This window comes from Festucalex cinctus, chromosome 21, assembly GCF_051991245.1.
Source record: "Festucalex cinctus isolate MCC-2025b chromosome 21, RoL_Fcin_1.0, whole genome shotgun sequence".
Taxonomy (NCBI): Eukaryota; Metazoa; Chordata; class Actinopteri; order Syngnathiformes; family Syngnathidae; genus Festucalex; species Festucalex cinctus.
The window spans coordinates 19,201,285-19,218,707 of record NC_135431.1 but is presented as its reverse complement, the minus strand read 5'-3'; the positions used below and the strand labels follow the sequence as shown (position 1 = coordinate 19,218,707).

Here is a 17,423-nt window from a genome sequence, read left to right as displayed (position 1 = left end):
CTGATAAGAAAATCATATCCATCACCAAATGGACAATACAAAGGGTTCAAAGAATCAGAGGATGCACTGCAATTGTTTTAGATGTTTAGAATAGAAATGTTTAATTGTACTTTTTTATATATACTTTGTAACATTAGTATCATCATTATTATTATTATATACAAAACATACACAGAATCCGGTCCTGTTCAATAAAACTGTGTTCACCAACACATCAGCTGTGATGATTATAACACTAAAACTACATACAATAATACAAAAGCAATATGGGCTCAATAATTCTTTTTAGAAAAGGAAATACATAAGTCTTTACAAGTCTCAGGAACTAAGATTCATCACCAGCATGTTATTTTTTTTTTTTAAACGTGATGCATGTTGTGTCACCAAGTCATCCTTGTTTGGTTTTGGAGTAGGACCAATGTTGATCGGTATGCTGACTGGAGGATGGATGTGGAAAGATTGATCGCCAAGCCTGATCTTTTTGTCCAGTCGTCATAGAATGACCTGTTGCACCAAGTCTTTCCTGAAGTCTTGGGATGTTGGCTCATACAGCTTCCTTACAACCCACTGGTTTGATTGCTTGGAGTGAAAAACATTATATTTATCTTCTCCTGAGAATTGAGAGAGAGGGGACACAAGAATGATGAGGGTGGTACATGTGCATTACATGATTATAAAATTTCTTTATCCAGGGTACATACGGCATGACAAAGTTGTACATGTTTTGTCTGTTTTCACACTTACCAGACTTCGTAAGGTCATGTTGACGGCCAACATTGTGGTTGTGGTCCATTATACTAAGTTGCAGTCTTGCTTGCATGGAGACATATGTGAAATGTCTCCTCTTCTCTGCATACTTCAGCATAGAGCTGTGGAATACTTCAAGGGCCCCTAAAAAAAAATATATGTGTGTGTATGTGTGTATATATATATATATATATATATATATATATATATATATATATACATATATATATATATATATATATATACATATATATATATTGACGAGTAACACGGGCCGAGGGATGTCACCGGAAGTTAAAAAATAGATGATGTCACTAACATGTATGATGTGAACCTGTGCCATGTATTAACAAATGAATGCAACGATGCAATGATTGTTTGAGATAATCGCTATGTCACACAAATCTGGTATGTCACACAACACTGGTCTGAAATGTCTTTGGTGTGGTTGTCAACTTCATTAGCGTTTAAACATGCCCCATAATTGGTAAATATACTTGCAGCCAGCATAAAACACATATATACATATCCATTTACGGTAACACAATTGCACACACTTTGCACACACAACACGCTCACATGTCAAAACACATACTTAAATGGAGTGCGGGAGTAAAGGTGGTTTCGACATAACATGTATTTTATTTGAGTGTGGTTTGAGTTTTATGTGCATATTAATCAGTATTGGTGTGGTGTGAGCAAAAGACTTTGAAGGGATTTTATTCACAAAGGGGAAGTACGGTTTATTTTAAGGACGTGAAGGTTTTATCAGCATAAAGACTGAGGCCTTGTCAACACATTTGTATTGCAAGACTGTTAAGGTCGCGGTTTTTTGAGGAACTGAAACAGCGGGCTTGGGGGATTTAGCAGTTCGAATCTGGTACAAACCGGCTAGAATAGACTCCCACCCAATCTGGGCTTAGTCATGCTATAGTCAGCAATCCGAGGTTATAACTTGTCTGGGGGAAACGAAACTGCGCGCGCAAAAAAGGAGCGAAGTTCTCTCCCCCGGCCAAGGGAGACATTTTCCGTCTCTGTGCCCCATTTACCCCTATATGCTAAATGAGGAAGTGATTCTAACAAGCAAAATAAGAGTAAATTGTGGTAGACACATTGTCTTATTGGGCTATTAGAAAATAATAAGTACCCTTGTTTTGATTAGTTTTGATAAAATTAAACAGCCAGGATAGTAAATGGTAAACTTCCTCAATTGCTTCCTTTTTGCTACTAGTTTAGCTCAAAGATAATTAGGCCCAGGTGGTTCATCACAGAGTAATTACCTGTCTTCACCACCCAGCAAAGGAATAATTCTTTTTCAAAGCTTTTGCTCTTCGTTTTTAGTTTTTGGTTTTTCTTTTCTTTTTATTTTTTTTCTTGTTTCTTCAATTGACGATCTGGAGTAAGGAGCAACAAATTGTGAGTACATGTGATTCTGTTTGGGTTGAATTTATGATGTGAATCATCACCTGTTGTCATTGATCAGCATATATACATTATTGTACAAATTCTGCTTTGCTATTGGTTTGAACACTGATCGAGTAATAAATCAAGAAAGACAAGATGTGGTTTAGAGTTTTCATGTGTGTGGTCACATTAATCATTGATTTCTTGAACCCTACCTTCACTTTTCTACTTTAACCTGTTTCTCTCGCTATCTGAGTCATACTTAGGGATACCTTGTTATATAGATAACAGTTTCATCTACATGTTGGCCGCGTTCCAAAATTCCTGTAAGGTTATTTCGGCTTAAATGAACAAATAAAACAAGCCCTTGCGATTCTAACAAGAATAGCCAAACCCTATTTAGGTCATTCTAAGTGCAATCGATCATATGAAAAGGAGCCGCTGTAAAAAGAGTGTGATTAGATTTATATCCTTAAATCATTAAAGGTTACTCGTTAAGGGTGTAGTCTAAAGGAAGTCGGGGCTGACATTCTAAAACTAGGGCGGTGAGAACCTAAACGAATCCTTTTCGACGCCAGCTTGAAGCACCCCCGTCACCTCCGTAAATCCCGTGTTACTACGGTTGGAGCCAAAGGGGGGTCTTAACCCTTTGTAACGGAGAGTTGGCCAGGTAAGCAGGATCAGACACTTGGCGCCCGAACAGGGACATGCAATTGATTAAAGTTAATTGATTCATGTCCGTAGGAAGAACCTGGACGGGGAGTAGCTGGGGTTGACTTCCCAGGACCTCGCTACCCCAGAAAGGACCTAAATTTAGTGTCAGATAAGCTTAATTAGACATATAAACAGTGGCTGTGAGGAATAGAGTTTCCTGGAACAGCACCTGCAACATAAATATCCAAGAGGGAAATTGTGCTGTAGGCTACAACTGGAATAGGTCTAAAAATAGTGGAGATCAGTCTTAAAGTAACAAATAAAAATTTGTTTGGTTGTTTGAAAACCTTAGGGAGTATAAATAACACCAGTTTATTTGGGCTGACTGCTCAGGTCCAAAGCACGGCAAGGCGGGCTCAGAAATACGCCAAAAAGGCTGATCAAGGGGAATGTTGAAATAGGTATGAAACCTAATTGAAATATCCCACCACTAGTAGTTACTAATAAAAGTTAGCTAAAGTAATAGCCCTTTTGTTAGTAGAGAAGAAGTGACTCTATAACCAGAGGCATTGAGTAACCAGAGGCTATAGTAAGTCCCTGACCCTCTATGCGCAAGAGGGAGGCAACTGAAAAAATAGCTTCGACCTACAACTATTGTAAAAACGTAAGGCAGCAGAATGCAAGGGCCAAGCGAATCCAGTGAAAATTTAGTGACCTCGGGTCAAGAAGGGCCTGAGGCACTGCAACAGTCAGTTCATGGACAACCTCATATTCAAACACGGCTTTTTCTTCATGGGCAAGGTATAGGAAATTGGCATCATGAAAGAAGAGAAGCAATTAACTGTCTTAACCCGTCTATCCCCCCAGATAAACTCGGAGGGTTGATAGAAGATACTATTCAGGATAAAGGCATTTTTTATGCTGAACTCACAGGACAGGGATATTTGCTAACTGCTGTAGTTAAACATCCAAGTGTTGGACAGACAAAAGAAAAAGGTGAGATATGGCTAAAATGGTGGGTGGAAATATTCAGCGAATATAATGTTGTGCAATTGGTCAGCACCCAACCAGAATTTGATCCGGTGGTAAAAATGCTCGCTGCAACAGCCCAGATAGAAGGGAAGTTGATAAAGCCTAGTGAAACGAGAGCGATGTCCCGCTTAAAAGAGTATCAACCACTATTGGATCAAATAACCGAAATAGCAGTATATCGAAAACAGGGAAATATACTGGGAAGTGGGAGTGAAATTGATTCAAGTGATGAACGCGAAGAAATTACAATGGAAGGTACAGACACAGAATGTGACAACAAGGAAAGTGGGTTGCAGGCTAGGGGGGAAGTGGGACAGAAAGCACCACTTCAGCAAACCAGTCCTCTTAGGCTGCAGCCTCCACTGATTTCTTTGCCGGATGAAACCACCAAAAAAGTGAATGTAGGAAACGGTATAATGCTATGTCAATTCCATGGAAATGTGTGGGAAATTGGTGGAAGCGCTCTTATTGTTCTCACTGATGTAAAACTCAGGCCGTACAATAGGAGATTCAGGGTGAGTTTAAAATCGTCAGCTGGAATAGATTATGAAAGAGAGAGAAGAGACATACGGAGCCAAGCTCCAATTGAGGAAATATCTGACGCAAGGGATTACAGAATAACAAGTGGAGGTAGTTCCAACTTTTACATGATAGTTCATTGCCCAGGGCAAAAATGGACTCCAGAATTAAATCAAAGAGCATATATAAAAAATGTGATGAAACTTTTGGAGAGGGCTATAAATGGAGCTATTGATCAGGAAGCTACGCGTGTCGTGATTGATGTAAACGGTATAAGATCAGGAAGAATGTTGTGGACAATAGCCGAGTCAGTGGCCCTAGGGGCCTTTAGGCTGCAGATCGCGACCCCTGTCACCCAGCTTCCAGATACAGAGTTTGTGGTGGCCATATCACAAGAACAGCATAACAGGAGGGAGGCCGAGGCCATGGAGAGATGGACCGCACGAGCCTTGCAGGAGGCCAGGCTGCAACTGAAGGAGGAATCACAGCGTCAGAAGTGGCGCCTGATGAAATCTCCTGAAGGAGCCGGGTCACCGGCGACGGAACAAGGTATGAGCACACATAATGTAACCTTTGGCCCCCACCCTTCCTCTGTCACAGGTTCACTAGTGAGTGTGGCCAAGGAGATGGTGTCAGATGATGAACAACCCGGCCCCAGCGGCCTTCCCACCACGCCTTGGAGGCCCTCGCTACCTGGAGAAGGTAGGGACAAATTGAAGGAGATAAAAAAATCACCAGGTAGAAATAGCATGCAGGATGATGTAATAGACCCGGGTTTAGCGGCCTCCTCGCCGCAGGGAGTGGATGACTCATATAGGGAGTTGCCTCCTCCGACCCCTGTTACCAAAGAGGTCATGGGTAGGAAAGCGTTGAAGAAAACAAACAGAGACGCTGAGTTGATGGCTCCGCCAATTTCATCTTCATCCGGCGAAGAAGAAGAGAGTGAGGATGAAGGGGACACCGGCCCGAGGGCGCCACCTGAGGATGAGAGAGATGACCTCGGGTCCTTGGAGTCATTTGCCCCCCCGACTAGCCCTAACCAGGCTCAGCAGCCAAAAGTAATAAAAGGAGCGATCCGCAAGGGGACCAAAAAACAGCAGCCAGTTCTAAGCGTTTTGAAGGCCTCGGAAAGGATAGCCCTGGATACCCGGGTTGGTTACCTGCAGACTAAGGATGACAGGCGTGTGTATGTGCCGTCAGTAGGTCAAACAGAGTATCCTTATCCTGCTGCTTGGTTGGACAAACTCAGCGAAGAAGCATCCCTAACGGTGAAAACGAGTTATGGAGAGATAATTAATGTGTTGATGACCCCCGCATATCGTACATTAATAAATTGTACAATGTTGACTAAAAATTTCAGAGAAGGTTTTGTGACCGTGTTGTATGATGTTTTGCTTAAATTGGTGAAACAGGCGGCTTATTGCAAAGCTCAGGCAGAGTTGAGAGAACAGGATGACGTCATAAATCAAGCCGGGGCCGGAGTGGGGCCTGCTGGCGCTCAAGCAGGATCTGCAACTTCCTCATTGCCTGTCTCAGTCACTGTTCCTCAGCAACAGCAAAACACGGCACAGCCTGTGTTAATAACACAGGCCCCAAATGATTTGGCTACGTTGGATGATCAGGAAAAAAACATGCGAGCATTTAAGGCCTTGAAGGCCATGGTTCGAGTTAAAGACCCAAAAGAAACAGTGAAAGAGTATTTATATGCAACATGGCCCATGATCAAAGATGCCCCAGGAGGGGAAATAGCCAAAAGGATGTGGTTGCAATTAGTGATTTCCGACCCAGTAATGTCCCACGAAACCGCACAAGGAGTTTATGAACGATGGGTTGATGAAGACGAAGAAGACGAAGAGACATATGTAACCCGGGCCAAAGAACAACTCAAGAGGGGAGTTACCTTGATGAATGTGTGGTACAAGCTGAAGCAGATTATAACACCAAACAGGTACGTCAAAGTCCTGAGGATGCTTGTAGCTGATAAAGCAAACCAAGCTATGTTTGTGAAGATGGGACCGGAGAGTTCAGTCTTGAGGATTGAAGAATCTATCAGACAATGGGACAGGTTGACAAAGCATTATAATGAGAGAAGGAAAGAGGTTAACAACCGGCGTGAAGGCGACCAGCTGCGTCAATCTACCCCAAAGACACCCCAGCCTGTCCAGCAAAGAGAAAACTATAGCCAGCAGCCTCGGAGAGCTGCTTATGCTGGTCCGCAGCCACGCGCACACGAGGGGGAGACATATTCGTTGCCCCGGCAACAGCAGGGAGCTGTGCCGGGCCCAAGGCCTCAGAGGGCCGCATACAACAAGCAACAAGCTTCAAAAACCACATATGTGAAACCAAATAATGATGGACGGGACCCGCAAAATGATCCGACTAAGAAAAGGGATCCTGGAGCATATGTGTCGAGAGAAGAATATGGGAAGATGACCACGGAACAGAGAAAGGCCCTGCAAGAGGCGCGCAAAGCTGCTGCGGCCTCCCAGGGGCCTGAGCAATGAGCCCGAAAAAGGCGCGAGTCACCATTGAAGGCGTCTACCGAAGGGGAGATAATCTCTACAGAAATGTGGGAAAAATCCCCTACCTGGTGGACACGGGAGCAGAGGTGTCCATGACTCGCAAAGCCTTAAGACAACAGGGACACCTGGATGTGATAGTAGCTGATGGAACAACAACCAAAATGCCTTTTGGCACATGGAGAGGAATTATATGGGTTATGGGACCATATAATTTATTGACTTTATGTGATGCTGAAGACATGGGGAAACCGAAGAACAAGCGCCGGTCTGCAAAGAAGAGACTGAGTAGATTACAAGCTAAATTGGTCCGTGTAGGCCCGACCAAAGTAACACCAAGCAGAGAGTGGTATAAACCGGTGGATGTGCCAGCTGTCAAAATCCAACAAGTAAAGGACAGCAACCTGTCTCCTGGAGGAAAGGAAAGGCTGGCCGGAATCCTGGACAAAGCTTCCATTGCTCATTTCAAAAATGACTGCGGAGACCTGGGAACGAATCACGTGCATTCCATCGCGGGTGGGGTCCATCCCCCGGTAAGACAATACCCACTCAATCCCGGGGCGGTAGCCGAAATGGACATGATCGTGAAAGAGTTGCTGGAGTTGGAAATCATCAGAGAGGAACTTAATCCGATTACGAACAGCCCCAATTCTGGCAGTCAAGAAACCAGAAACTGCTGGAGGAGGCTGGAGGCCGGTAATCAATTTCAAAGCCCTCAATCGAAGAACAATAGCTAACAAGGCAAGTCTAATCAACCCCCAAGCATCCTTGAAGACATTAAGGGTTAGAAAATACAAGTCCTGCATTGATTTGGCAAATGGATTTTTCTCATTGAGAATTGCGAAAGGCTCGCAAGGAAAAACTGCATTTACACACAAAGGGAAAGCATACGTGTGGCAAAGACTGCCACAAGGGTATAAAAACTCCCCCAATGTATTCCAGTCAGCAGTTTTACAAGTACTAGAGGGACTGGAGGTCACGGTGTATATTGACGATATTTTTATTGCCAGTGACACCGAGGAAGAGCACCTAGACATGCTACAAGCGGTGATCGAGAGAGTTTCAGCTGCAGGACTCAAACTCAACCTCAAGAAATGTCAACTGGGCCGCTTCCAGGTAGATTATTTGGGCTTCCAGGTTGATGAAAACTTGGGACTGTCAGATGGGTATCGACAGAAGATTGAACAGATTCTGCCGCCAACCACTGAGAATGAGCTCCAGAAAATTCTTGGACTGTGCAACTACGTGCGAGACCACGTCCCACATTATCAAAGACATGCAAGGCCGCTGTACGCGCGGCTCCGGAAAGATCCAGATGGGACAAAGACTAAGAATTGGGTATGGTCAGCAGCAGATCAAGCCAATTTGGTAAAATTAAGGGAAGCTGTAAAGAATGCTGTACGCCTGGAACCCAGGAGCCTGACCACGCGGTTGGTCGCTGAAATACACTGTGATGACGATGATGCCATGTTAACCGTCAGCAACGAGAAGGCAGGTATGGTGGCATTGTGGACTTACACCTTGACCAGTGTGGAAAAAAAGTTTCCCCAAGAAGAGAAGGAACTTGCAGTTCTGGCCAAGTATTGGGGGCCGTTGAAGGACCTGGCACAAGGACAAGGTATTAAAGTCATCACACAAAGTCAAGTACATCGCTTTTTGCGAAAAGCCACACTTGAAAGTACAAAAGCCACTAATGTCAGGCGGGGAAGATGGGAGGACATATTGCTTGATCCCGATTTGGAAATCGGTCCAGGGGCGAGCCATACAGGAAGGCTGAGGACCGAGGAGGAAGGGGGAACTCCGAGTGAATGGGCCTTGTTTACGGACGGGTCGAAGAAGGGTGAGGAAAAGCACGCACGCTGGGGCTTCATCCTCAAACAGAGCGGGAAAGAGGTTTGTCGCAGTCGCGGCAAAGTTGACGGAAGCGCGCAGGCAGGGGAAGTAACCGCAGTGCTAGAAGGGCTGTTGGAGGTAATAAAAAGACACATAAATCATGTGCAGGTTATAACCGATAGCTTTTATTGTGCGCAGGCTCTCAAGGAGGATCTAGCGATCTGGGAAGAAAATGGTTATGAGGGAGTGAAAGGGAAAATGGTAGCTCACAGTGAGTATGGAAGAAAATAGCTGAAATGAGACTTTCATTAAAAATTGATGTTGTCCATCAAAAGGCACACCTTAGGGAAGGTAGCCACTGGCAAGGAAATGACGAGGTTGACCGGTACGTTCAAGAGAGAAGGTTAATAGTTGTAGGAGCAGAAAACTGGAGCAGAACACCACAGGGGAAGGTGGTTCCAGACGAGTCCGTGCGGGAGGTGGCTGCGGCTGTACACCAGGCTATAGGTCATGCTGGCCCCCTGCCCACGAGGAAAGCGCTGGAAAAGCTGGAGCTTTGGATTCCTGATAGAACAATCCGAGCTGTGTTGCGGGACTGTGAGGTATGCAATATGTACAATGCAGGAAGACGAGGGAAACGGGCAGACGGATTAACCATTAAAAGCTCCGTGCCCTGGGGGTCAATTTGCATGGACGTGGCTGGACCTCTGGGGGTGAACGGAGCTAAAGGTGAGAAATATCTGATTGTACTTGTTGATTCCATGTCAGGTTATTTGGGACTTAATGCTGTGAGAAAGGCTAATGCTAACAGTGTACTGAAGACACTGAATGACAGCTGTATGTGGCTGGGAGTACCCAATGAATTAAGAACAGATAATGGGACGCATTTTAAGAATGCTAAAGTTGATGAATGGTGTAGGAAATGGGGAGTTATGAGAATATTCTCGCCCCCTTACACGCCTCAAGCAAATGGGGTGGCAGAGAGAACAATTGGGTTGGTTAAGAACTGGCTCGGGAAAAATGCCAATGGGAAGGAGTGGAGCACAAAGCTGGTGGAATTGGCAGTGAGTTTAAATGGGCGGAGCCGCACAGCTCGACTGTCTCCGTCGGAAGAATTGAATCAACGCCCAGCCATAGCTCAACATGCAAAAAGGGAACAAAAGCTGTCAGCACCGAAAAAAGAGGAATGTCCTTTTACAGTGGGTCAGCAAGTTTGGATTAAGTCAAGAGACTCATCCAACAACGCAGCAGTTAAGCCTAAATACGAGCGGCCTGACATTGTTGAAGAAATTTTGGACAGAAACACAGTCCGATTAAAAAAGAAAGGAATTCAAGGCGTGGAGCAGCTCAAAGCTACATCCAGCTCAAGCCAGGAAATAACCAGGGAAGTAGAATGGCCACGAACATCGCCGACATCCCGCCCTTCATCAAGTTAGCTTCAATCAAGGGTGCGGTAATTGCACGCCGCTCGCCATGAGGTATGATGGCCGGATTGGCAGATTGCATTTTGGAAAATGCAAAGTGTGGATTTTTAACCACAGCGGTGGAGGAATTTAAATGGAGGGATGCAGAGGAGAAATGTGTGATTTGTCTGTGTTCTAACACCTTGCCGACCAAGTGGACCGGGACTGGATTCAGGAGACCTCAGGCTGAACCACTCCAGATGCCTCGGTGGACAGGAGAGAGGGGTGATCCACTGTTTCCTGTCAAAGTCCTGGATGAGGTAATATGTGAGGAGTGCCAGATCAAAAAATTGCCCCGTATGAAGATTTATACGCAATGGGAAGTAGGACAGGGGGCATTGCAGCTGGTTCGGCCTGGACAAAGTTGTGGATGCACCTGGGATGGACAAGCTCTGAAACACTGCGCCCAGTGTCGGGACTGCGAGACCAAAGGCTATCTGGTAAGTGGAAACGAATCCGAGGGTTGGCAGCTTACATCCGCCATTACACCACTGGTTAGACTCTGTCCGGCCTTGAGGGCCCACGGAGGAATTAAGGCGCTAGATAGTTATTTGGCACCAGACAGACTTAACGAGCTCATGGCTGAGAATTGGCCTTGGCAGGTGGCACCTCTCAACCTACCACCGCTTATGGGCAACTCTGTCCCTGAATATCTGGAAATAGATGTGCAAATTGGTCGGGCGGAAGAAATCACAGAAGAGGAAATTGCGAGAGGACCTTGGGCTCCTAAGGTATGGGCCTCTCTCGTTGGGCAAATTCTGGCACGCACGGACACCCCTCTTGAGGAGGTCCCAGGGCCAGTAATGGACAAAAATTGGTATGCGCATGACATGTATTGCTATACTACAGTTTTGGACCCGAGCCCTAAAAAACTGCAGTACAGGAAAAAAGAGTTAGTGTACTGCTTGGCACCAAGACCGCCACGATGGCAGGAGGGACGGAGAGAACAAATCCCGAACGAGCTGCGACTGGATTCAGCCATGGTAACAGTCACCGTAAACATGGCTGTAGTGCCTTATGAGGGAATTTATTCCATCTCTATGGAATTGAGTGCGATCCCTATTCTTGAATGGCTGGCGATACAGGAGAGGAAAAGACAACGTTTTGAAGAATTCTTGGCATTAAGGTATATTGTCCTTAAAGACGCCTGCACATCAACCGCAGACCTAGGTCTGGGGGAAGAAGCAGAAGCGGAACCCCCGACAATTGACCTAACCACCGCCATGGAGGAAGAAACACAGCCACATCAGGATGACAGCGCAGAACAAAGCGCACCCCCTCCCCCTCCTGCTAGTATTGAGCAACCAAGATGTGTTCTTCATATAGGAGGGAGGAGACGAAGGATCCACGTGCTGTCTCAGCTGAGCAGACCCAGCAGAGATTTGGGAATTGCACCTCGCGCACCGGAGTGGCAACCATGACTGAAACAAGGCAGCCTGAAGAAAATCACCCCTTTATCACGAGCTATTTGACCTTAAATGAATTAATGGCCCATCGGGAGAACCCGACCTATAATCCACGATGCGACTACGACATATCCTGTAAAGGTAAGGGCTCAAATAATTATTGGATTGAAACTGAAATGTCATTTAGGAATGGTGATTTGGGACAAAAAAAGGTCAGTACGAAGGACCTACAAATTAAATGGGGTTGGATGCCGCACCATTCTGAGGCTGCAATGTGGTGCGAAGATAGTGGTGCTTTAAATGTAACCAATTGGCAATGGCAAGAAATAGAAGCCACAAAATTCCCCACAGGAGCCCCTTGGATCCTGAACATTCATTATGATAAAGAATATGTCTACAGATGGGGACCAAATTATTATGATAATGTACAGCCCCCATACGTAGATGTGAGATCCCACAGCTTGTCCCTGATTTGGACAAATGATGAATGTATGTATCGCGAAGTTGAAATGCACCGGCAAGAGCCTAAATGGAAAGTCGGAATTGGCCGTCTAATTGAAAATTCTACTGATTACTTACCGGTACAGGTGAGGAAAGAAGAATTCAAAACTGATCGGAAAAACAACTACAGTTGTTTAGGCAATCACGGGTTCGTTAAAGACTCGTGGTGGAAAATAACATCTTTAATTAACCACAATGAACAACCAGTGTATGAGGAATTGGTGCAAGTAAAAGTGGTAAAAAGTGAACAATTGGAATTCTGGTGGATGTCCAACGAATGGAATCCTGACAATCCTCCTAGGAACACAGCGTGGGCGTTTCAGGGACCCGCCCCAGTTCCAGGGGTGATTAAAGTAGTTACTTGGAAGTGGCTCGATCGCAACGTGTGCCCTAACTTGACCGGGGCACAAGGGCAGAGGTGGCAAAAGGCCCCCGACTACGCAGATTGGTGGAGCAAGGAAGCATGGGATGAGGACACAGTGTCATACACATCGGATTCATCTTGTGATGCTACTAATTATCATCCCCTTCGACCTGGTAAAAGGGCAATAAGGCACGAAGAGAAAAAAATTGAAAGGGCCCTGAAGCAACTTGAAGTAGAAGCTCCTGTGTCCAAAGGAGGAAGTCGCAAACTTAAGGCCCCCACCTTTGTGTATCGCGGAACGGCTGCCAAGGAACTTCCTCCGCCAGCAGACGGCCGCGATGACGACCAACCGTCAACAACACGAAAGGCGAGAAGACAGAAAACCAAGAAGCAAAGGTAAGCAACATATACCTTTTCAACCTCCAGGCCCTAAATTATCCATGCCCCAAAGAGATTTTAATTATGAGAGTGAAGACGTAACTTCTGTTGAATATTGGTGTAGCAAAGATAAGCACTGGAGGAGTAATGACATGTCACGGACAATGTATCAAATTGAACAAACGATTGATCAATGGGGAAGATTACAGTGGTATCATGGTGTTTCCAATCGATTTGCCTACCAGCGTTACCCCAAGCCATTAATAATACCGAGAGTGGTCAGGAAAATTAAAGATAGAGAAATGCCTGCAAAACTTCCCTGGATATTAAATTCAGTGACAATTGGCCATGCTTTAAAAATACGCTGGGGCCCAAATTATTATGATAACTGTCAACCCATGTATTTTGAAATAACTATACAAGGATTGCTGCTCTTTACAACGAGCGAGCACATGTTTCACTTCCTAAAAGAGCGCCCTCATGGCAACATGCACTTTTACGTAATTGAAAATGTAACAATGCCGTTAAGAATGACAGAGAGAAGTGGAGAGTTTGTACGCAAAAAATATACCAAACCTCCTTTTGAATGTTTTGCAAGTTTGAGTCAGTATGGTCCGCTATGGTGGAAATTGACCTCGGTTGAAACTGAACAAAATCAGCCCTTGTGGGAAGAGCTCATTTTGGTCAGGAAAGGAAGATATAATAAAGATTCGAAAATATCAGAGGAAGAGCAGGAATTGATAAAGAGGGTAAATCATGGAAGTATGACAGGGGGAATGGCGCTAATTACGTCATGGAAGGAGGTGTGGCGAGGTCTCGATCCACAGATTAAGGATGGACGCGGATGCTTCTATCGGACACTCGTTCGTCACAGCAGCGAACCACGGTCCAGAGTTGGAGAATGTCCAGCAGAATAAAGAACAATCCCGGGACGGGGGAAACAGGACCAACGGCGTTAACAACATTTCAAAGTTTTAAAGGTGAGACACAGTATGAATTAATGGATTCTGGCTTTTCTCAAGTTCCAGCAGAAGGAGTCGTTATCATCCAGCAACCAGCCTCTTTGAATAGAGGAACACAAGCACCTGGCCGAGGGCCAGAATGCCCAGCAGCAAGTGAGATGTCATCATATGTCAACCTCAGGGCCGTAAGGGAGCCCCGATATGCAGTTCCTCGGCCTTCAGCAAAAGCCAGCCCGGTGTACACCAATTCTACCAGCGAGGTAAGACCGACCCCAGCTTTAAATCTGCCATCTGTCATGACAGAAAGGAGCGTCCTGTTTAGACGTCAGGAGCATGAATACCAGGACATTGAGGGAATTAATCCAGGGGTACCGGACAGAAGAGACATTTTCCTCTGGCGAGAGGATGGATTTGCTATGGAGCAGCCGGAGCCTGAAGCTCCGTCTTTCAACCCAGGGCATGTGAACTTTGAGGTACCGAGACCTAACAGTGTTTCTTTGTCGGGCATACCGTGGGTAAGGATTCTTTATTACGGTATGAGCACGATGGTATGTGTAACAATGTTGACGACACTCGTCTTATGTACTTTGACTAAACTAGGCCGGGGTAGAGATGAGGCGTCCCCCCTAAATTTAAAAGAGATAAGATATGTTACCACGAAAAAATATAACCAGACATGCTGGAGTGTCACAATGAGTACGCTAGATGTGGAAATACGCACTGTTTTGGAGGCTGACCCGCTAAACAACCAACTTAAGGTAACGGCACGTTTGTTAAATTCTCTTGCCAAGTATGGCACCAACAGAACAGATGATCTAAAGGTAATGACAACCTTTTCTGACAAATTGTTATCAGAAAAACAGGCCCAGGATCAGGTTATGCAATATTATGTGAAGACAATTTATCGTGGAGCTGACCCCAGTAAGCTGTTACTTTCTTTAATAGGACTAAGAAAGCTTGAACAAAGAGAAGTCAGAACTAATTGGATCCAAATTAAAGGTCAAACACCATCCTGGTATTCTAATCATAAATGCCGGCCAATCCCGGAACTAAACGCGACAGGGTATTGGGAATTTTCGGATCCTAGTCGGCAGCGAGATATCATTACACCAGCACAAGAGAGACAAAGGTTTTGTACAGAGTTTAGGCCCTCGTGGGAGCCATGCTTTAGTTGCATTGATTACAGCTGCGGAGTGAGCCCAGAATCTGTCAGAGCAACTACCACGGGAAGTGTTCGTTCCCCTCTCGACTCGAGACGTTGGACGAGAGCCAAGTTCCTGGAGCCCAGCAAAAGGAAATCCCCTCTTAGAGGTAAGAGGAGCACAGCCACACTGAATCAGCGACAGAATGAGTGTGCTTTAGCTCAGAAAAAGTTAAAACCCTGTTATTGGAATGTTATGGATTCCTGTGGGTTAAATTATCATGTGCGTGGTCCTTCATCGACCACGTACATGACAAATAATTTGTTTAATAAGGCTCAAACTGTTAAAAGAGTTTTGATCGTTGACTATGAACACTGGATCAACAATACGCTCCCTTGGTTGTGGGAGAAGTTGTTGAAGGTGCATTATAGTCATCCGATCCCAAGTCATGATAATTTGTTTCAATTGAAACCTATGAGGTTAATGTTTTGGACACAACTAATACCCACACCCGATGATTTGTTTTCAGTGCCACAAAAAGATTTTAATAAGATTGATGAATGTGTGGTAGAGAAAATATATTTTGACCTGAATAAAAAGGAATGGTCTATTGGCAATTCGCCCAGATGCCCACTATATGAGGTGGAAAAATTAATAGGAACAAAATGGGTGCATAATTGTTCAGGGTTACTTGTAAATAAAACTGTCAAAGGTGTTTTGCAGGCTTGGAAAGAATTTCGTACACGTGATCTCGACAGGACCTGGTGGGGCTTTCAGAGCTGGGAAATGAAAAGATGGGTTCTGCCTTGCCTTAATGTGTCATCTAATTATTGGGTTAAATATCAATACTTAGCCACAGTGTATTCTAAAGAACAGGACACTTATCCAGGTATGTCGGGGTGGTCACCCTATTTATATTTTAGTCCCAGGCCTTGGATGATGAATTGCAATTCCGAAAAAACCTCCTGCTTGATTCAGCTGGCCCGCGAAAAATGTGGATCAGTGCCAAATTGGGGGGAATTTTGCAAAAATAAGTATCCATATGCAAATTTTAGTACTCCTGAAGGAGCCCTTTGGGTTAGAGCCCCTGATACCAAAAAATGGAAAAGACGAATGGAAGCTGACAAACAAACTTGTCTTAAATGGGTGAATGATTATGGGCTTACACAAATTGAACATCCAAGATTCATGCCTGATCGACCAGACGCTTAATTGCAAATTGGGGAGGGACATGCATTTAGAAAGTCGCTTTGCCAGGGTAATCAAGTTTTGGGTTTTGATTGGATTGGACCTAACAAAATTTATAACAGGGGAACTTGTTTTTCCCCTGCTGAACATTGGCTCCAATGTGGACATGGCAGCGACCTTCATGACTGCACGTGGTATGAAAAGATTGAATTGGTATTTGTTCAAACTACAAGAGTTGTGATCGAGTCCACGTTAAATTTAATGGAACAAGGTCTTGAAACCATAGGTTCGGGGTTGTGGCGTGTTGTAAGTAAAACATGGAAGTGGATTTTACTTGGTTTGTTTTTGCTTGCAGCAGCGACCACGACCTGCCTCCTGACCAAAACATACGCCAAACGGCTGCTCCGCTCCAAAAGGGAGGGGGCTCTGACGTCACCAATTGAGATGAGGCCCCTCCCAGAAGGCGGGGACGAGACTCTTATAAGCTCGGGAGGAACTGGACATAGTCCACTTTGACTTTTTGATCATCCACGCGGAATCTCCAGGGTGGAACGACAAAACAATTTGTGTTTGGAAATGATGGCAAATAGGACCACTTCAGGGCACCAGGGACGCCCTGGAACTCTTAATGTGAGTAACGAAGTTGAATTTTGGTCATTATTCGTGATATGGCTGGGCTACTGTTGTACGGGTAGATGGGAATTGTTGCAGTTTACCCATTTTATTGTTTTGATATCAACAGTAATAAAAGTTTTAGTGCTGAGATTTGTGTTTCATACCTATAGTCTCGGGTTGGGATTATTTTTGGTCTACCTGCATGGCAGGACAAGGATTCAATGGGGAACCGCGAAAGGCATTGCTGAGGGTGTGGCCCTATTGTGCTGGACTGTGCTAGATATGGCCTCAACCTTTACATCCCATCTGATTTACGGGACCGTGATTTTAGAGGGATTGCTTGCCCTAGCACTGGCCATATACGTAGTTGGCCTAGTTGCTCGCCTTAAGAGTAATGTGGGACATAAACAAATTTGGATTATTAGAACCATCAAATTCGTAATGTGGGGGATAACTTGGGGATTTATTTCCATTATCCTGTGGTTTGACATTGTCGATCAATTAGTATTAATCATGTGGTTTATGAGTTATGCAGCTGTTTTTGTTGTCGTTCCACCCCGGGGAGAGAGTGATGTCAACAGAGGGCCGATTCTCTCTGTTGCTTCACTGTCATCCAGAACTGAGAGATCGCTTGAACCAGCCAGAGTCCCTCATGATGTGTCTATAACGATCCACCAATCTGGAAGGAGAGAAGTT

General features: G+C 44.9%; 1 protein-coding gene across 9 annotated transcripts in view; it reads right to left on the bottom strand.

The window, feature by feature from the left end:
• The window catches only part of map3k7 (mitogen-activated protein kinase kinase kinase 7), a 256,484-nt gene that overhangs the window by 226,975 nt on the left and 12,086 nt on the right, over nucleotides 1-17,423 (bottom strand). The gene's annotated exons all lie outside the window — the stretch shown is intronic.